The sequence below is a fragment of the Channa argus genome, unplaced genomic scaffold (assembly GCF_033026475.1).
Source record: "Channa argus isolate prfri unplaced genomic scaffold, Channa argus male v1.0 Contig169, whole genome shotgun sequence".
NCBI lineage: Eukaryota > Metazoa > Chordata > Actinopteri > Anabantiformes > Channidae > Channa > Channa argus.
In genome coordinates this window covers 4,970-26,162 of record NW_027125388.1, presented here as the reverse complement: position 1 = coordinate 26,162, position 21,193 = coordinate 4,970, and the positions used below count along the sequence as shown (strand labels likewise).

Here is a 21,193-nt window from a genome sequence, read left to right as displayed (position 1 = left end):
TTGTCCAACCTTGAGCGAGTAAAAGTAATGGCATCAGAACGGCGTAACTACACCAGGGGCATGGCCGGGGGCAGTGCTGTTCCAGTCCTCGTTAGTATAGTGGACAGTATCTCCGCCTTTTGTAATTGACATCCTAGGGCTGCTGCTGCAAGTGCAGCTATTTTTCATGGGAGAAAGTCTCTATTTCGATTAATAGTATGTGGTGGCTTTGTCCAAAGTGAGGCTGTTTAGAAATTGGTTCTTAACGTTCTTCTGTAGTCTCGCATAACCCTTTTCGATTTCTTTGACCAATTTGCACATGCTGTTTGCCATATCGCGTGCACCAAGAAGAGGGCATGCAATTGCAGGAAAGGAACTCCTCAACAGGTAACTCAAAACTGAAATTGAACGACGACCATTGCAAGCATGTGTAAGAACTCAGTCAACCCACTGACACAGCTTGAGTGTGAATGTCATCTTAAAATAACAACAATTGTGTTTCTGCCTGGTTTCAGGCCAGGGACCTTTCACGTGTGAGGCGAACTTGATAACCGCTAAACCACAGAAATCGGCGACTTTGACGAGCTACTTCAGAGCGTAGCTTCCCAGCAAGAAGAATACCACGGTCGTGGAAGTTTACTCCTCAGGGGTTTTGGGATGAAAGGATCTTTATCGAACTTTGTAGTACTAAAACCAAAAGTGTTGCCTTTCTAATTGTTAGAGCTGAGACAACCCCTTTTACAAGGCAATCCACCCAGACTGACTGTGCACATGATAATGGATAGCAAAAGGGTTTCTGCCTGATTTCGAACGAGGGACCTTTATGCATGTTAGGCCAAGGTGATATCCACTACACTACAGAATTTAGCCACGTAGGGTATTACTTTCAGAGGGTAGCATCTAACCACAAAGCGACACATTATCGTGCAAGGTCGACTCTAAGGGGCTTTCCAAAATCCTAGTGCACAATAGGTACTTTCTCAGCTTAATGGGGACCATGCTCATATGTGGAGGCTGATCGGTCCAATGCTAAGCCAGTGTAGCGTGGAGAGGGGATTGAAGCTGTGGTAATTGACATCCTAGGGCTGCTTCTTCAGTGCAGCTGTTTTTCATGAGAGAAACAAAGGCTGTTTAGAAATTGGTTCTTAACAATCTTCTGTAGTCTCGCAAAACCCTTTTTGATTTCTTTGACCAATTTGCACATGCTGTTTGCCATATCGCGTCCAACAAGAAGAGGGCGCGCAATTGTAGTCAACAGATACTCAAAACTGAAATTGAATAACGACCATTGCAACTTTAGCCAGTAATCGTCCGCTCTGTCAAAGACACAGCCTTTTTTCGGCGACTACTCTGGAGTGACTGCAAAAGATCTAACAGGCAAAAGCAGGCTTTCATATTCAGGCCCGTAGGTAACGTTCCTTTTCAAATGCAGATTGACGGAGAACGTAGGACCGTAATTTGACAATTGATTCATTTTTGTCCAACCTTGAGCGAGTAAAAGTAATGGCATCAGAACGGCGTAACTACACCAGGGGCATGGCCGGGGGCAGTGCTTTTCCAGTTCTCGTTAGTATAGTGTACAGGATCTCCGCCTGTTGTAATTGACATCCTAGGGCTGCTGCTGCACGTGCAGCTATTTTTCATTGGAGAAAGTCTCTATTTCGATTAATAGTATGTGGTGGCTTTGTCCAAACGGAAGCTGTTTAGAAATTGGTTCTTAACTTTCTTCTGTAGTCTCGCATAACCCTTTTCGATTTCTTTGACCAATTTGCACATGCTGTTTGCCATATCGCGTGCACCAAGAAGAGGGCATGCAATTGCAGGAAAGGAACTCCTCAACAGGTAACTCAAAACTGAAATTGAACGACGACGACCATTAGTCAACCCACTGACACAGCTTAAGTGTGAATGTCATCTTTAAATAACAACAATTGTGTTTCTGCCTGGTTTCAGGCCAGGGACCTTTCACGTGTGAGGCGAACTTGATAACCGCTACACCACAGAAATCGGCGACTTTGACGAGCTACTTCAGAGCGTAGCTTCCCAGCAAGAAGAATACCACGGTCGTGGAAGTTTACTCCTCAGGGGTTTTGGGATGAAAGGATCTTTATCGAACTTTGTAGTACTAAAACCAAAAGTGTTGCCTTTCTAATTGTTAGAGCTGAGACAACCCCTTTTACAAGGCAATCCACCCAGACTGACTGTGCACATGATAATGGATAGCAAAAGGGTTTCTGCCTGATTTCGAACGAGGGACCTTTATGCATGTTAGGCCAAGGTGATATCCACTACACTACAGAATTTAGCCACGTAGGGTATTACTTTCAGAGGGTAGCATCTAACCACAAAGCGACACATTATCGTGCAAGGTCGACTCTAAGGGGCTTTCCAAAATCCTAGTGCACAATAGGTACTTTCTCAGCTTAATGGGGACCATGCTCATATGTGGAGGCTGATCGGTCCAATGCTAAGCCAGTGTAGCGTGGAGAGGGGATTGAAGCTGTGGTAATTGACATCCTAGGGCTGCTTCTTCAGTGCAGCTGTTTTTCATGGGAGAAACAAAGGCTGTTTAGAAATTGGTTCATAACAATCTTCTGTAGTCTCGCAAAACCCTTTTTGATTTCTTTGACCAATTTGCACATGCTGTTTGCCATATCGCGTCCAACAAGAAGAGGGCGCGCAATTGTAGTCAACAGATACTCAAAACTGAAATTGAATAACGACCATTGCAACTTTAGCCAGTAATCGTCCGCTCTGTCAAAGACACAGCCTTTTTTCGGCGACTACTCTGGAGTGACTGCAAAAGATCTAACAGGCAAAAGCAGGTTTTCACATTCAGGCCCGTAGGTAACGTTCCTTTTCAAATGCAGATTGACGGAGAACGTAGGAGCGTAATTTGACAATTGATTCATTTTTGTCCAACCTTGAGCGAGTAAAAGTAATGGCATCAGAACGGCGTAACTACACCAGGGGCATGGCCGGGGGCAGTGCTGTTCCAGTCCTCGTTAGTATAGTGGACAGTATCTCGGCATTTTGTAATTGACATCCTAGGGCTGCTGCTGCAAGTGCAGCTATTTTTCATGGGAGAAAGTCTCTATTTCGATTAATAGTATGTGGTGGCTTTGTCCAACGTGAGGCTGTTTAAAAATTGGTTCTTAACGTTCTTCTGTAGTCTCGCATAACCCTTTTCGATTTCTTTGACCAATTTGCACATGCTGTTTGCCATATCGCGTGCACCAAGAAGAGGGCATGCAATTGCAGGAAAGGAACTCCTCAACAGGTAACTCAAAACTGAAATTGAACGACGACCATTGCAAGCATGTGTAAGAACTCAGTCAACCCACTGACACAGCTTGAGTGTGAATGTCATCTTAAAATAACAACAATTGTGTTTCTGCCTGGTTTCAGGCCAGGGACCTTTCACGTGTGAGGCGAACTTGATAACCGCTAAACCACAGAAATCGGCGACTTTGACGAGCTACTTCAGAGCGTAGCTTCCCAGCAAGAAGAATACCACGGTCGTGGAAGTTTACTCCTCAGGGGTTTTGGGATGAAAGGATCTTTATCGAACTTTGTAGTACTAAAACCAAAAGTGTTGCCTTTCTAATTGTTAGAGCTGAGACAACCCCTTTTACAAGGCAATCCACCCAGACTGACTGTGCACATGATAATGGATAGCAAAAGGGCTTCTGCCTGATTTCGAACGAGGGACCTTTATGCATGTTAGGCCAAGGTGATATCCACTACACTACAGAATTTAGCCACGTAGGGTATTACTTTCAGAGGGTAGCATCTAACCACAAAGCGACACATTATCGTGCAAGGTCGACTCTAAGGGGCTTTCCAAAATCCTAGTGCACAATAGGTACTTTCTCAGCTTAATGGGGACCATGCTCATATGTGGAGGCTGATCGGTCCAATGCTAAGCCAGTGTAGCGTGGAGAGGGGATTGAAGCTGTGGTAATTGACATCCTAGGGCTGCTTCTTCAGTGCAGCTGTTTTTCATGAGAGAAACAAAGGCTGTTTAGAAATTGGTTCTTAACAATCTTCTGTAGTCTCGCAAAACCCTTTTTGATTTCTTTGACCAATTTGCACATGCTGTTTGCCATATCGCGTCCAACAAGAAGAGGGCGCGCAATTGTAGTCAACAGATACTCAAAACTGAAATTGAATAACGACCATTGCAACTTTAGCCAGTAATCGTCCGCTCTGTCAAAGACACAGCCTTTTTTCGGCGACTACTCTGGAGTGACTGCAAAAGATCTAACAGGCAAAAGCAGGCTTTCATATTCAGGCCCGTAGGTAACGTTCCTTTTCAAATGCAGATTGACGGAGAACGTAGGAGCGTAATTTGACAATTGATTCATTTTTGTCCAACCTTGAGTGAGTAAAAGTAATGGCATCAGAACGGCGTAACTACACCAGGTGCATGGCCGGGGGCAGTGCTGTTCCAGTCCTCGTTAGTATAGTGGACAGGATCTCCGCCTGTTGTAATTGACATCCTAGGGCTGCTGCTGCAAGTGCAGCTATTTTTCATGGGAGAAAGTCTCTATTTCGATTAATAGTATGTGGTGGCTTTGTCCAAACTGAGGCTGTTTAGAAATTGGTTCTTAACTTTCTTCTGTAGTCTCGCATAACCCTTTTCGATTTCTTTGACCAATTTGCACTTGCTGCTTGCCCTTTTCGATTTCTTTGACAAATTTGCACATGCTGTTTGCCATATCGCGTGCACCAAGAAGAGGGCATGCAATTGCAGGAAAGGAACTCCTCAACAGGTACTCAAAACTGAAATTGAACGACGACCATTGCAACTTTAGCCAGTAATGGTCCGCTCAGTCAAAGGCACACAGCCTTTGTCCAGCGACTACTCTGGCGAGACTGCAAACGAGCAGTGCTTTTCCAGTCCTCGTTAGTATAGTGGACAGTATCTCCGCCTGTCACGCGGAAGACCGGGGTTCGATTCCCCGACGGGGAGAGTCTTTTTGCCTTTGTCCCGGACAGTTGAAATTTCCCACAATACGTCTTTGACTTGGTTGAGGAGGCTTGCATTTGCAAATGATGGCCAGAAGAAGTCATCGGTTGTTGTGCTGAAATAGCTCAATTGGGAGAGCGTTAGACTGAAGATCTGAAGGTCCCTGGTTCGATCCCGGGTTTCGGCATTACACCACCTCTGTCCGGCTTACGATGCCAAGAGGCCCCTAAACTTTTGTTTTTGTACTTAAGACGGTTCGGAAGGTAGTCTCTATGTGTGCCATTCTGTGATTTCAGGTTGTTTTACGGAGCAAGCATGTGGAAGAACTTAGTCAACCCACTGACACAGCTTGAGTGTGAATGTCATCTTAAAATAACAACAATTGTGTTTCTGCCTGATTTCAGGCTAGGGACCTTTCACGTGTGAGGCGAACTTGATAACCGCTACACCACAGATACCGGCGACTTTGACGGGCTACTTCAGAGCGTAGGCAAAAGCAGGCTTTCACATTCAGGCCCGTAGGTAACGTTCCTTTTCAAATGCAGATTGCCGGAGAACGTAGGGGCGTAATTTGACAAGTGATGCATTTTTATCCAACCTTGTGCGAGTAAAACTAATGGCATCAGAACAGCGTAACTACACCAGGGGCATGGCCGGGGCCAGTGCTGTTCCAGTCCTCATTAGTATAGTGGACAGTTTCTCCGCCTGTTGTAATGGACATCCTAGGGCTGCTGCTGCAAGTGCAGCTATTTTTCATGGGAGAAAGTCTCTATTTCAATTAATAGTATGTTGTGGCTTTGTCCAAGCTGAGGCTGTTTAGAAATTGGTTCTTAACTTTCTTCTGTAATCTCGAATAACCCTTTTCGATTTCTTTGACCAATTTGCACTTGCTGCTTGCCCTTTTCGATTTCTTTGACCAATTTTGCACATGCTGTTTGCCATATTGCGTGCATCAAGAATAGGGCATCCAATTGCAGGAAAGGAACTCCTCAACAGGTACTCAAAACTGAAATTGAATAACGACCATTGCAACTTTAGCCAGTAATCGTCCGCTCTGTCAAAGACACAGCCTTTTTTCGGCGACTACTCTGGAGTGACTGCAAAAGATCTAACAGGCAAAAGCAGGTTTTCACATTCAGGCCCGTAGGTAACGTTCCTTTTCAAATGCAGATTGACGGAGAACGTAGGAGCGTAATTTGACAATTGATTCATTTTTGTCCAACCTTGAGCGAGTAAAAGTAATGGCATCAGAACGGCGTAACTACACCAGGGGCATGGCCGGGGGCAGTGCTGTTCCAGTCCTCGTTAGTATAGTGGACAGTATCTCCGCCTTTTGTAATTGACATCCTAGGGCTGCTGCTGCAAGTGCAGCTATTTTTCATGGGAGAAAGTCTCTATTTCGATTAATAGTATGTGGTGGCTTTGTCCAAAGTGAGGCTGTTTAGAAATTGGTTCTTAACGTTCTTCTGTAGTCTCGCATAACCCTTTTCGATTTCTTTGACCAATTTGCACATGCTGTTTGCCATATCGCGTGCACCAAGAAGAGGGCATGCAATTGCAGGAAAGGAACTCCTCAACAGGTAACTCAAAACTGAAATTGAACGACGACCATTGCAAGCATGTGTAAGAACTCAGTCAACCCACTGACACAGCTTGAGTGTGAATGTCATCTTAAAATAACAACAATTGTGTTTCTTCCTGGTTTCAGGCCAGGGACCTTTCACGTGTGAGGCGAACTTGATAACCGCTAAACCACAGAAATCGGCGACTTTGACGAGCTACTTCAGAGCGTAGCTTCCCAGCAAGAAGAATACCACGGTCGTGGAAGTTTACTCCTCAGGGGTTTTGGGATGAAAGGATCTTTATCGAACTTTGTAGTACTAAAACCAAAAGTGTTGCCTTTCTAATTGTTAGAGCTGAGACAACCCCTTTTACAAGGCAATCCACCCAGACTGACTGTGCACATGATAATGGATAGCAAAAGGGTTTCTGCCTGATTTCGAACGAGGGACCTTTATGCATGTTAGGCCAAGGTGATATCCACTACACTACAGAATTTAGCCACGTAGGGTATTACTTTCAGAGGGTAGCATCTAACCACAAAGCGACACATTATCGTGCAAGGTCGACTCTAAGGGGCTTTCCAAAATCCTAGTGCACAATAGGTACTTTCTCAGCTTAATGGGGACCATGCTCATATGTGGAGGCTGATCGGTCCAATGCTAAGCCAGTGTAGCGTGGAGAGGGGATTGAAGCTGTGGTAATTGACATCCTAGGGCTGCTTCTTCAGTGCAGCTGTTTTTCATGGGAGAAACAAAGGCTGTTTAGAAATTGGTTCTTAACAATCTTCTGTAGTCTCGCAAAACCCTTTTTGATTTCTTTGACCAATTTGCACATGCTGTTTGCCATATCGCGTCCAACAAGAAGAGGGCGCGCAATTGTAGTCAACAGATACTCAAAACTGAAATTGAATAACGACCATTGCAACTTTAGCCAGTAATCGTCCGCTCTGTCAAAGACACAGCCTTTTTTCGGCGACTACTTTGGAGTGACTGCAAAAGATCTAACAGGCAAAAGCAGGTTTTCACATTCAGGCCCGTAGGTAACGTTCCTTTTCAAATGCAGATTGACGGAGAACGTAGGAGCGTAATTTGACAAGTGATGCATTTTTGTCCAACCTTGAGCGATTAAAAGTAATGGCATCAGAACAGCGTAACTACACCAGGGGCATGGCCGGGGCCAGTGCTGTTCCAGTCCTCGTTAGTATAGTGTACAGGATCTCCGCCTGTTGTAATTGACATCCTAGGGCTGCTGCTGCACGTGCAGCTATTTTTCATTGGAGAAAGTCTCTATTTCGATTAATAGTATGTGGTGGCTTTGTCCAAACGGAAGCTGTTTAGAAATTGGTTCTTAACTTTCTTCTGTAGTCTCGCATAACCCTTTTCGATTTCTTTGACCAATTTGCACATGCTGTTTGCCATATCGCGTGCACCAAGAAGAGGGCATGCAATTGCAGGAAAGGAACTCCTCAACAGGTAACTCAAAACTGAAATTGAACGACGACGACCATTAGTCAACCCACTGACACAGCTTGAGTGTGAATGTCATCTTTAAATAACAACAATTGTGTTTCTGCCTGGTTTCAGGCCAGGGACCTTTCACGTGTGAGGCGAACTTGATAACCGCTACACCACAGAAATCGGCGACTTTGACGAGCTACTTCAGAGCGTAGCTTCCCAGCAAGAAGAATACCACGGTCGTGGAAGTTTACTCCTCAGGGGTTTTGGGATGAAAGGATCTTTATCGAACTTTGTAGTACTAAAACCAAAAGTGTTGCCTTTCTAATTGTTAGAGCTGAGACAACCCCTTTTACAAGGCAATCCACCCAGACTGACTGTGCACATGATAATGGATAGCAAAAGGGTTTTTGCCTGATTTCGAACGAGGGACCTTTATGCATGTTAGGCCAAGGTGATATCCACTACACTACAGAATTTAGCCACGTAGGGTATTACTTTCAGAGGGTAGCATCTAACCACAAAGCGACACATTATCGTGCAAGGTCGACTCTAAGGGGCTTTCCAAAATCCTAGTGCACAATAGGTACTTTCTCAGCTTAATGGGGACCATGCTCATATGTGGAGGCTGATCGGTCCAATGCTAAGCCAGTGTAGCGTGGAGAGGGGATTGAAGCTGTGGTAATTGACATCCTAGGGCTACTTCTTCAGTGCAGCTGTTTTTCATGGGAGAAACAAAGGCTGTTTAGAAATTGGTTCTTAACAATCTTCTGTAGTCTCGCAAAACCCTTTTTGATTTCTTTGACCAATTTTCACATGCTGTTTGCCATATCGCGTCCAACAAGAAGAGGGCGCGCAATTGTAGTCAACAGATACTCAAAACTGAAATTGAATAACGACCATTGCAACTTTAGCCAGTAATCGTCCGCTCTGTCAAAGACACAGCCTTTTTTCGGCGACTACTCTGGAGTGACTGCAAAAGATCTAACAGGCAAAAGCAGGTTTTCACATTCAGGCCCGTAGGTAACGTTCCTTTTCAAATGCAGATTGACGGAGAACGTAGGAGCGTAATTTGACAATTGATTCATTTTTGTCCAACCTTGAGCGAGTAAAAGTAATGGCATCAGAACGGCGTAACTACACCAGGGGCATGGCCGGGGGCAGTGCTGTTCCAGTCCTCGTTAGTATAGTGGACAGTATCTCCGCCTTTTGTAATTGACATCCTAGGGCTGCTGCTGCAAGTGCAGCTATTTTTCATGGGAGAAAGTCTCTATTTCGATTAATAGTATGTGGTGGCTTTGTCCAAAGTGAGGCTGTTTAAAAATTGGTTCTTAACGTTCTTCTGTAGTCTCGCATAACCCTTTTCGATTTCTTTGACCAATTTGCACATGCTGTTTGCCATATCGCGTGCACCAAGAAGAGGGCATGCAATTGCAGGAAAGGAACTCCTCAACAGGTAACTCAAAACTGAAATTGAACGACGACCATTGCAAGCATGTGTAAGAACTCAGTCAACCCACTGACACAGCTTGAGTGTGAATGTCATCTTAAAATAACAACAATTGTGTTTCTGCCTGGTTTCAGGCCAGGGACCTTTCACGTGTGAGGCGAACTTGATAACCGCTAAACCACAGAAATCGGCGACTTTGACGAGCTACTTCAGAGCGTAGCTTCCCAGCAAGAAGAATACCAAGGTCGTGGAAGTTTACTCCTCAGGGGTTTTGGGATGAAAGGATCTTTATCGAACTTTGTAGTACTAAAACCAAAAGTGTTGCCTTTCTAATTGTTAGAGCTGAGACAACCCCTTTTACAAGGCAATCCACCCAGACTGACTGTGCACATGATAATGGATAGCAAAAGGGTTTCTGCCTGATTTCGAACGAGGGACCTTTATGCATGTTAGGCCAAGGTGATATCCACTACACTACAGAATTTAGCCACGTAGGGCATTACTTTCAGAGGGTAGCATCTAACCACAAAGCGACACATTATCGTGCAAGGTCGACTCTAAGGGGCTTTCCAAAATCCTAGTGCACAATAGGTACTTTCTCAGCTTAATGGGGACCATGCTCATATGTGGAGGCTGATCGGTCCAATGCTAAGCCAGTGTAGCGTGGAGAGGGGATTGAAGCTGTGGTAATTGACATCCTAGGGCTGCTTCTTCAGTGCAGCTGTTTTTCATGGGAGAAACAAAGGCTGTTTAGAAATTGGTTCTTAACAATCTTCTGTAGTCTCGCAAAACCCTTTTTGATTTCTTTGACCAATTTGCACATGCTGTTTGCCATATCGCGTCCAACAAGAAGAGGGCGCGCAATTGTAGTCAACAGATACTCAAAACTGAAATTGAACGACGACCATTGCAACTTTAGCCAGTAATCGTCCGCTCTGTCAAAGACACAGCCTTTTTTCGGCGACTACTCTGGAGTGACTGCAAAAGATCTAACAGGCAAAAGCAGGCTTTCACATTCAGGCCCGTAGGTAACGTTCCTTTTCAAATGCAGATTGACGGAGAACGTAGGGGCGTAATTTGACAATTGATTCATTTTTGTCCAACCTTGAGCGAGTAAAGGTAATGGCATCAGAACGGCGTAACTACACCAGGGTCATGGCCGGGGGCAGTGCTGTTCCAGTCCTCGTTAGTATAGTGGACAGTATCTCCGCCTGTTGTAATTGACATCCTAGGGCTGCTGCTGCAAGTGCAGCTATTTTTCATGGGAGAAAGTCTCTATTTCGATTAATAGTATGTGGTGGCTTTGTCCAAACTAAGGCTGTTTAGAAATTGGTTCTTAACTTTCTTCAGTAGTCTCGCATAACCCTTTTTCGACATGCTGTTTGCCATATCGCGTGCACCAAGAATAGGGAATGCAATGCAGGAAAGGGACTCCTCAACAGATAGTCAAAACTGAAATTGAATGACGACTATTGCAACTTTAGCCAGTAATCATTCCACTGCAATTGCACTGTATACATGCCGGACATTCAAATGCACTATACTGTTTACATGCTGCTTTTTTTGTACCTTTGGCACACTTGACTGTACTGTACTGTAAAATAGTATACAATAGGTTTACTGGTCGGCACTATCTTAGGTTTTTTGTCCTGTCCTGTGTTATTTTGTGTTGTCCATCTACACTGTCTGTCTGTACTGTTTTTCATCTGCACTGTTTACACTAGGTTGAACTCGATGAACTTTACATAGTTTGTGTTGTTTTGTAGCACCTTGGTTCTGGAGGAACGTTATCTCGTTTCTACTGTGTACTGTGTACCAATGTGTATAGTAGAAATGACAATAAAAGCCACTTGACTTGACTTGACTTGACCTAATCGTCCGCTCTGTCAAAGACACAAAGCCTTTATTAAGCGACTACCCTGGCGTAATCTTTTGTTTTTGTACTTAAGTCGGTTCGGAAGGTAGTCTCTGTTTGTGCCATTCTGTGATTTCAGGTTGTTTTACTGAGCAAGCATTCGTAAGAACTTAGTCAACCCACTGACACAGCTTGAGTGTGCATGTCATCTTAAAATAACAACAATAGTGTTTCTGCCTGGTTTCGAACCAGGGACCTTTCGCGTGTGAGGCGAACGTGATAACCGCTACACCACAGAAACCGGCCACTTTGACAAACTTCTTCAGAGCGTACTTTCCTAGCAAAGTGAATAAAACAGTCGCGGAAGATTACTCCTAACGGGCTTTGGGATGAGAAGATCTTTATGGAACTTTGTAGTACTAAAACCAAAAGTGGTGCCTTTCTCATTGTTAGAACTGAGACAACCCCTTTTACAAGACACTCCAACCAGGCTGACTGTGCAGATAATAATGGACAGCAACAGTGCTTCTGCCTGGTTTCGAACCAGGGACCTTCCGCGTGTTAGGCGAATGTGATAACCACTACACTACAGAAACTGGCCACGTAGGGTGTCACTTTCAGAGGGTAGCATCTAACCACAAAGCGACACATCATCATGCAAGATCGACTCTAAGGGGCTTTCAAACCTCCTAGTGCACAATAGGTACTTTCTCAGCTTAATGGGGACCATGCTCATATGTAGAGGCTGATCGGTCCAACGCTATGCCAGTGCAGTGTGGAGAGGAGATTGAAGCACTTGTAATTGACATCCTAGGGCTGCTGCTGCACGTGCAGCTATTTATCATGGGAGAAATTCTCTATTTTATTAATAGTATGTGGTCGGCTTGTCCAAACTAAGGCTGTTTAGAAATTGGTTCTTAACTTTCTTCAGTAGTCTCGCATAACCCTTTTTCGACATGCTGTTTGCCATATCGCGTGCACCAAGAATAGGGAATGCAATGCAGGAAAGGGACTCCTCAACAAAAAGTCAAAACTGAAATTGAATGACGACTATTGCAACTTTAGCCAGTAATCATTCCACTGCAATTGCACTGTATACATGCCGGACATTCAAATGCACTATACTGTTTACATGCTGCTTTTTTTGTACCTTTGGCACACTTGACTGTACTGTACTGTAAAATAATATACAATAGGCTTACTGGTCGGCACTATCTTAGGTTTTTTGTCCTGTCCTTTGTTATTTTGTGTTGTCCATCTACACTGTCTGTCTGTACTGTTTTTCATCTGCACTGTTTACACTAGGTTGAACTCGATGCACTTTACATAGTTTGTGTTGTTTTGTAGCACCTTGGTTCTGGAGGAACGTTATCTCGTTTCTACTGTGTACTGTGTACCACTGTGTATAGTAGAAATGACAATAAAAGCCACTTGACTTGACTTGACTTAATCGTCCGCTCTGTCAAAGACACAGAGCCTTTATTCAGCGACTACCCTGGCGTAATCTTTTGTTTTTTTGTTTCTTTTGTCTATTTGTGCCATTCTGTGATTTCCGCGACCTTCCGCGTGTTAGGCGAATGTGATAACCACTACACTACAGAAACTGGCCACGTAGAGTGTCACTTTCAGAGGGTAGCATCTAACCACAAAGCGACACATCATCATGCAAGGTCGACTCTAAGGGGCTTTCAAACCTCCTAGTGCACAATAGGTACTTTCTCAGCTTAATGGGGACCATGCTCATATGTAGAGGCTGATCGGTCCAACGCTATGCCAGTGCAGTGTGGAGAGGAGATTGAAGCTCTTGTAATTGACATCCTAGGGCTGCTGCTGCAAGTGCAGCTATATATCATGGGAGAAATTCTCTATTTTAATTAATAGTATGTGGTCGGCTTGTCCAAACTAAGGCTGTTTAGAAATTGGTTCTTAACTTTCTTCAGTAGTCTCGCATAACCCTTTTTCGACATGCTGTTTGCCATATCGCGTGCACCAAGAATAGGGAATGCAATGCAGGAAAGGGACTTCTCAACAGATAGTCAAAACTGAAATTGAATGACGACTATTGCAACTTTAGCCAGTAATCATTCCACTGCAATTGCACTGTATACATGCCGGACATTCAAATGCACTATACTGTTTACATGCTGCTTTTTTTGTACCTTTGGCACACTTGACTGTACTGTACTGTAAAATAGTATACAATAGGTTTACCGGTCGGCACTATCTTAGGTTTTTTGTCCTGTCCTTTGTTATTTTGTGTTGTCCATCTACACTGTCTGTCTGTACTGTTTTTCATCTGCACTGTTTACACTAGGTTGAACTCGATGCACTTTACATAGTTTGTGTTGTTTTGTAGCACCTTGGTTCTGGAGGAACGTTATCTCGTTTCTACTGTGTACTGTGTACCACTGTGTATAGTAGAAATGACAATAAAAGCCACTTGACTTGACTTAATCGTCCGCTCTGTCAAAGACACAGAGCCTTTATTCAGCGACTACCCTGGCGTAATCTTTTGTTTTTTTGTCTCTTTTGTCTATTTGTGCCATTCTGTGATTTCAGGTTGTTTTACTGAGCAAGCATTCGTAAGAACTTAGTCAACCCACTGACACAGCTTGAGTGTGCATGTCATCTTAAAATAACAACAATAGTGTTTCTGCCTGGTCTCGAACCAGTGACCTTTCGCGTGTGAGGCGAACGTGATAACCGCTACACCACAGAAACCGGCCACTTTGACAAACTTCTTCAAAGCGTAGCTTCCCAGCAAAGTGAATAAAACAGTCGCGGAAGATTACTCCTAAGGGGCTTTGGGATGAGAAGATCTTTATGGAACTTTGTAGTACTAAAACTAAAAGTGTTGCCTTTCTCATTGTTAGAACTGAGACAACCCCTTTTACAAGACACTCCAACCAGGCTGACTGTGCAGATAATAATGGACAGCAACAGTGTTTCTGCCTGGTTTCGAACCAGGGACCTTCCGCGTGTTAGGCAAATGTGATAACCACTACACTACAGAAACTGGCCACGTAGGGTGTCACTTTCAATTCAATTTCAATTCAACTTTATTTATATAGCGCCAATTCACAACAAAGTCATCTCAGGGCACTTTACAGAATAAAGTCAAGATTTTAAAGATATATAAAGAGAACCCAACAATTCCCCCTGGAGCAAGCCATAGGCAACAGTGGAGAGGAAAAACTCCCTTTAACGGAAGAAACCTCCAGCAGAACCAGGCTCAGGGTGGACGGCCATCTGCCTCGACCGGTTGGGGTGAGTGGAAAGGGGAGAGAGAAAAGAACAGAGCAACAAAAAGCAACAACAAAACATCGGGCAGATTGGTAGGACCAGTAGCTGCACGCTGGAAGACACACAGCTTCAAAGCCGGGGGACACCTGCAGGAAGGGACAGAGAGAGGGGGACAGAGGAGGACAAAGACAACTACGGGAGAGAACACACAGAGTTAATGACATACAGTGGTGAGAATTGCGGGGTGAGAGGAGAGGAGAGATGGTCAAGAGGAGGAAAGGAGCTCAGTGCATTGGGGGGTGGGTCCCCCAGCAGTCTAAGCCTATGGCAGCATAACTATAACTAACTATATGCTTTATTAAAGAGGAAGGTTTTAAGCTTAGACTTAAAAGTAGAGAGGGTGTCTGCTTCCCGAATCTGAACTGGGAGCTGGTTCCACAAGAGAGGAGCTTGATAGCTAAAGGCTCTACCTCCCATTCTACTTTTGGAAATTCTGGGAACCACAAGTAGGCCTGCATTCTGAGAGCGAAGTGGTCTACTGGGATGATATGGTGCTATGAGGTCTTCTATATATGATGGAGCCTGACCATTCAGAGCTTTATATGTAAGAAGCAGGGTTTTAAATTCTATTCTAAATTTAATGGGAAGCCAATGGAGAGAAGCTAGTGAAGGTGAAATATGATCTCTCTTGCTAGTTCCAGTCAGCACTCTTGCTGCAGCATTTTGGATTAATTGCAGGCTCTTTAGGGAGTTACTGGGGCATCCTGAAAGTAGGGAATTACAGAAGTAACAAATGCATGCACCAGTTTTTCGGCATCACTTTGAGACAGTATGCTCCTAATTTTGGCAATGTTCCGTAGGTGGAAGAAGGCTGTTCTAGAGATTTGTTTTATATGTGACTTAAAGGACAGATCCTGATCAAAAATAACTCCAAGGTTCCTTGCAGTAGTACTGGAGGCCAGACTTATGCCATCTAGGGTAACAATATGGTTGGACATCATATCTCTGATATTTTTGGGCCCAAATACTATGACTTCAGTTTTGTCTGAGTTTAAAAGTAAAAAATTGTGGGACATCCAGGCCTTTATGTCTTGTAGGCATGCTTGAAGCTTTATTAACTGATTATTTTCATCTGGTTCCATAGATAAATATAGCTGGGTATCATCAGCATAACAGTGGAAATTTATGGAGTGTTTTCTAATAATGTTGCCTAAAGGAGACATATATAAAGTAAAAAGTATTGGTCCTAACACAGAGCCTTGTGGAACTCCATAGCTAACCTTTGTGTGCATGGAGGATTCATCATTAACATGAACAAATTGAAATCTATCAGACAGATAGGATTTAAACCAACCTAGTGCAGTTCCTGTAATTCCAATTTCATGTTCCAGTCTCTGTAATAAAATGTTATGATCAATGGTATCAAATGCGGCACTAAGATCTAACAGAACAAGTATAGAGATGAGTCCATTATCTGAGGCCATGAGAAGATCGTTGGTGACTTTTACCAGTGCTGTTTCTGTACTATGATGAACTCTAAATCCTGACTGAAACTCTTCATACAAATTATTCCTATGAAGGTGATCACATAATTGTTTTGCGACTACTTTTTCAATTATTTTAGAAATAAAGGGGAGATTAGATATTGGTCTGTAATTGGCTAAAACACCTGGGTCAAGACAGGGTTTTTTAAGTAATGGTTTAATTACAGCTACCTTATAGGCCTGTGGTACGTAGCCTGTTTCTAAATATAGATTGATGATATCTAATATGAACGTATCTATTAAGGGTAAAGCTTCCTTGAGCAGCTTAGTTGGAATAGGGTCTAGCAGACAGGTTGTTGGTTTAGATGAGGTAATAATTGAAGTTAGCTCAGAGAGATCTATGGGTAAAAAGCAGTCTAACAGGGAGTGGGGCCTTATCCATGATTCTAGCACTGCTGTACATGAAGATCTATCTGTAATTTTTGGGGGAAGGATCTGGTGAATACTTTCTCTAATAGCTACAATTTTATTCATAAAGAAGGTCATGAAGTCATTGCTGCTCAAAGTTAAGGGAATAGTAGGCTCAACAGAACTATGGCTCTTAGTCAGCCTGGCTACAGTGCTGAACAGAAACCGGGGGTTGTTCCTGTTTTCTTCTATTAATGATGAATAATATGCTGTTCTGGCATCACTGAGAGCTTTTTTGTACGTTTTTAAACTATTTTTCCAGGCTAAATGAGATTCTTCTAACTTTCTGGAACACCACTTCCTTTCTAACTTTCGTGTTTCCTGTTTTAAGTTGCGTGTTTGTGAACTATACCATGGAGATCGCCTCTGCTGATTTACTGCCTTCTTTTTTAGAGGGGCAACACTATCGAGTATTGTACGTAGTGAGGCTGCAGAATTGTCAACAAGATAATCTACTTGTGCAGGAGTAACATTAAGGAGACTACTTCCCATTGTATTAACATATGGTGAAGCAAATGATGAAGAAATAATTTCTTTAAATTTGTTGACAGCTTTTTCACTTAAGCATCTGCTATAGTGGAATTTTTCCCTAACTGCTATATAGTCCGTTATTGTAAATTCAAATGTTATTAAAAAATGGTCAGACAGAAGAGAGTTGTGAGGAAATATTGTTAAATTATTCGTTTCAATTCCATACGTAAGGACAAGGTCTAACGTGTGACTAAAACAGTGAGTGGGTTTATTTACATTTTGGGAAAAACCAATTGAATCTAATAATGAATTAAACGCAGTGCTCAGGCAGTTACTGTCAGCATCTACATGAATGTTAAAGTCACCCACTATAATGACTTTATCTGTACTAAGCACTAAATCAGATAGAAAATCAGAAAATTCAATCAAAAACTCTGAATAAGGGACTGGAGGACGGTACACGATAACAAATAATAGTGGTTTTTGAGTTTTCCAGTTTGGGTGTGAAAGGCTAAGAGTAAGGCTCTCAAATGAGTTATAACTATGTTTAGGTCTAGGGTTTATTGATAAGCTACAATGGAAGATTGCTGCAACTCCTCCACCTCGGCCTGTGCTTCTAGGAACATGGTAATTAATGTGACTTGGGGGGGTTGACTCATTTAAACTGACATATTCTTCCTGCTGCAACCAAGTTTCAGTGAGACAAAATAAATCAAATTGATGATCGCTTATTAAGTCATTTACTAACAGAGATTTAGAAGAGAGAGATCTGATATTTAATAATCCACATTTAATAGTTTTGGGGTTTTGTTCTGTAGGAGGAGTAGTCTTAACTTTTATTAGGTTATTATGATTAACTCCTCTTGTTGTCATATTTACTTTATGTAATTTAGGTCGGGGAACAGACAGTCTCTATAGGTATGTGGGAGTTGTGGGGGGGTGACGGTTGTAAGGACACTGCAGAGAGGCGTGTAGGACTGGATCTCTGCATCCTAGGCTCAACTCTGGATTGTCATACTTTTGGTTGTCTAATAAAACCAGCCATATTTCTGGATAAGAAAGCTGCACCATCTAAAGTAGGATGGATGCCATCTCTCCTAATCAGCCTAGGTTTCAGAGGGTAGCATCTAACCACAAAGCGACACATCATCATGCAAGGTCGACTCTAAAGGGCTTTCAAACCTCCTAGTGCAAAATAGGTACTTTCTCAGCTTAATGGGGACCATGCTCATATGTAGAGGCTGATCGGTCCAACGCTATGCCAGTGCAGTGTGGAGAGGAGATTGAAGCTCTTGTAATTTACATCCTAGGGCTGCTGCTGCAAGTGCAGCTATTTATCATGGGAGAAATTCTCTATTTCGATTAATAGTATGTGGTCGGCTTGTCCAAACTAAGGCTGTTTAGAAATTGGTTCTTAACTTTCTTCAGTAGTCTCGCATAACCCTTTTTCGACATGCTGTTTGCCATATCGCGTGCACCAAGAATAGGGAATGCAATGCAGGAAAGGGACTCCTCAACAGATAGTCAAAACTGAAATTGAACGACGACTATTGCAACTTTAGCCAGTAATCATTCCACTGCAATTGCACTTTATACATGCCGGACATTCAAATGCACTATACTGTTTACATGCTGCTTTTTTTGTACCTTTGGCACACTTGACTGTACTGTACTGTAAAATAGTATACAATAAGTTTACTGGTCGGCACTATCTTAGGTTTTTTGTCCTGTCCTGTGTTATTTTGTGTTGTCCGTCTACACTGTCTGTCTGTACTGTTTTTCATCTGCACTGTTTACACTAGGTTGAACTCGATGCACTTGACATAGTTTGTGTTGTTTTGTAGCACCTTGGTTCTGGAGGAACGTTATCTCGTTTCTACTGTGTACTGTGTACCACTGTGTATAGTAGAAATGACAATAAAAGCCACTTGACTTGACTTGACTTGACTTGACTTAATCGTCCGCTCTGTCAAAGACACACAGCCTTTATTCAGCGACTACCCTGGCGTAATCTTTTGTTTTTTTGTCTCTTTTGTCTATTTGTGCCATTCTGTGATTTCAGGTTGTTATACTGAGCAAGCATTCGTAAGAACTTAGTCAACCCACTGACACAGCTTGAGTGTGCATGTCATCTTAAAATAACAACAATAGTGTTTCTGCCTGGTTTCGAACCAGGGACCTTTCGCGTGTGAGGCGAACGTGATAACCGCTACACCACAGAAACCGGCCACTTTCACAAACTTCTTCAGAGCGTAGCTTCCCAGCAAAGTGAATAAAACAGTCTCGGAAGATTACTTCTAAGGGGCTTTGGGATGACAAGATCTTTATGGACCTTTGTAGTACTAAAACCAAAAGTGTTTCCTTTCGCATTGTTAGAACTGAGACAACCCCTTTTACAAGACACTCCAACCAGGCTGACTGTGCACTGACAGCAACAGTGTTTCTGCCTGGTTTTGAACCAGGGACCTTTCGCTTGTTAGGCGAATGTGATAACCACTACACTACAGAAACTGGCCACGTAGTGTGTCAATTCCAGAGGGTAGCATCTAAACACAAAGCGACACATCATCATGCAAGGTCGACTCTAAGGGGCTTTCAAACCTCCTAGTGCACAATAGGTACTTTCTCAGCTTAATGGGGACCATGCTCATATGTAGAGGCTGATCGGTCCAACGCTATGCCAGTGCAGTGTGGAGAGGAGATTGAAGCTCTTGTAATTGACATCCTAGGGCTGCTTCTGCAAGCGCAGCTATTTATCATGGGAGAAAGTCTCAATTTCGATTAATAGTATGTGGTCGGCTTGTCCAAACTAAGGCTTTTTAGAAATTGGTTCTTAACTTTCTTCAGTAGTCTCGCATAACCCTTTTTCGACATGCTGTTTGCCATATCGCGTGCACCAAGAATATGGCATGCAATGCAGGAAAGGGACTCCTCAACAGATAGTCAACACTGAAATTGAACGACGACTATTGCAACTTTAGCCAGTAATCATTCCACTGCAATTGCACTTTATACATGCCGGACATTCAAATGCAGTATACTGTTTACATGCTGCTTTTTTTGCACCTTTGGCACACTTGACTGTACTGTACTGTAAAATAGTATACAATAGGTTTACTGGTCGGCACTGTCTTAGGTTTTGTGTCCTGTCCTGTGTTATTTTGTGTTGTCCATCTACACTGTCTGTCATTATTGTTTTTCATCTGCACTGTTTGCACTAGGTTGAACTCGATGCACTTTACATAGCTTGTGTTGTTTTGTAGCACCTTGGTTCTAGAGGAACGTTATCTCGTTTCTACTGTGTACTGTGTACCACTGTGTATAATAGAAATGACAATAAAAGCCACTTGACTTGACTTGACTTAATCGTCCGCTCTGTCAAAGACACACAGCCTTTATTCAGCGACTACCCTGGCGTAATCTTTTGTTTTTTTGTCTCTTTTGTCTATTTGTGCCATTCTGTGATTTCAGGTTGTTTTACTGAGCAATCAGTCGTAAGAACTTAGTCAACCCACTGACACAGCTTGAGTGTGCATGTCATCTTAAAATAACAACAAGAGTGTTTCTGCCTGGTTTCGAACCAGCGACCTTTCGCGTGTGAGGCAAACATGATAACCGCTACACCACAGAAACCGGCCACTTTGACAAACTTCTTCAGAGAGCAGCTTCCCAGCAAAGTGAATGAAACAGTCGCGGAAGATTACTCTTAAGGGGCTTTGGGATGAGAAGATCTTTATGGAACTTTGTAGTACTAAAACCAAAAGTGTTGCCTTTCTCATTGTTAGAACTGAGACAACCCCTTTTACAAGACACTCCAACCAGGCTGAGTGTGCAGATAATAATAGACAGCAACCATGTTTCTGCCTGGTTTCGAACCAGGGACCTTTCTCGTGTTAGGCGAATGTGATAACCACTACACTACAGAAACTGGCCACGTAGGGTGTCAATTCCAGAGGGTAGCATCTAACCACAAAGCGACACATCATCATGCAAGGTCGACTCTAAGAGGTTTTCAAACCTCCTAGTGCACAATAGGTACTTTCTCAGCTTAATGGGGACCATGCTCATATGTAGAGGCTGATCGGTCCAACGCTATGCCAGTGCAGTGTGGAGAGGAGATTGAAGCTCTTGTAATTGACATCCTAGGGCTGCTGCTGCAAGTGCAGCTATTTATCATGGGAGAAATTCTCTATTTCGATTAATAGTATGTGGTCGGCTTGTCCAAACTAAGGCTGTTTAGAAATTGGTTCTTAA

The 21,193-nt window shown here is 43.1% G+C and overlaps 10 non-coding genes across 10 annotated transcripts; 2 read left to right on the top strand and 8 right to left on the bottom strand.

The window, feature by feature from the left end:
- The first annotated feature begins 4,882 nt into the window (after positions 1–4,882).
- trnad-guc (transfer RNA aspartic acid (anticodon GUC)) lies at positions 4,883–4,954 on the top strand. Its single transcript has one exon. It is a non-coding gene; the product is annotated as a tRNA-Asp (tRNA).
- Positions 4,955–5,065: 111 nt separating this feature from the next.
- On the top strand, positions 5,066–5,138 carry trnaf-gaa (transfer RNA phenylalanine (anticodon GAA)). The gene has a single exon. It is a non-coding gene; the product is annotated as a tRNA-Phe (tRNA).
- A 6,363-nt stretch (positions 5,139–11,501) lies between these two features.
- Positions 11,502–11,574, bottom strand: trnav-cac (transfer RNA valine (anticodon CAC)). The gene has a single exon. It is a non-coding gene; the product is annotated as a tRNA-Val (tRNA).
- Positions 11,575–11,796: 222 nt separating this feature from the next.
- Positions 11,797–11,869, bottom strand: trnav-aac (transfer RNA valine (anticodon AAC)). The gene has a single exon. It is a non-coding gene; the product is annotated as a tRNA-Val (tRNA).
- A 2,052-nt stretch (positions 11,870–13,921) lies between these two features.
- On the bottom strand, positions 13,922–13,994 carry trnav-cac (transfer RNA valine (anticodon CAC)). Its single transcript has one exon. It is a non-coding gene; the product is annotated as a tRNA-Val (tRNA).
- A 222-nt stretch (positions 13,995–14,216) lies between these two features.
- On the bottom strand, positions 14,217–14,289 carry trnav-aac (transfer RNA valine (anticodon AAC)). Its single transcript has one exon. It is a non-coding gene; the product is annotated as a tRNA-Val (tRNA).
- A 4,801-nt stretch (positions 14,290–19,090) lies between these two features.
- trnav-cac (transfer RNA valine (anticodon CAC)) lies at positions 19,091–19,163 on the bottom strand. Its single transcript has one exon. It is a non-coding gene; the product is annotated as a tRNA-Val (tRNA).
- A 214-nt stretch (positions 19,164–19,377) lies between these two features.
- trnav-aac (transfer RNA valine (anticodon AAC)) lies at positions 19,378–19,450 on the bottom strand. Its single transcript has one exon. It is a non-coding gene; the product is annotated as a tRNA-Val (tRNA).
- A 1,049-nt stretch (positions 19,451–20,499) lies between these two features.
- On the bottom strand, positions 20,500–20,572 carry trnav-cac (transfer RNA valine (anticodon CAC)). Its single transcript has one exon. It is a non-coding gene; the product is annotated as a tRNA-Val (tRNA).
- Positions 20,573–20,794: 222 nt separating this feature from the next.
- Positions 20,795–20,867, bottom strand: trnav-aac (transfer RNA valine (anticodon AAC)). Its single transcript has one exon. It is a non-coding gene; the product is annotated as a tRNA-Val (tRNA).
- Between the last annotated feature and the right edge of the window lie 326 nt (positions 20,868–21,193).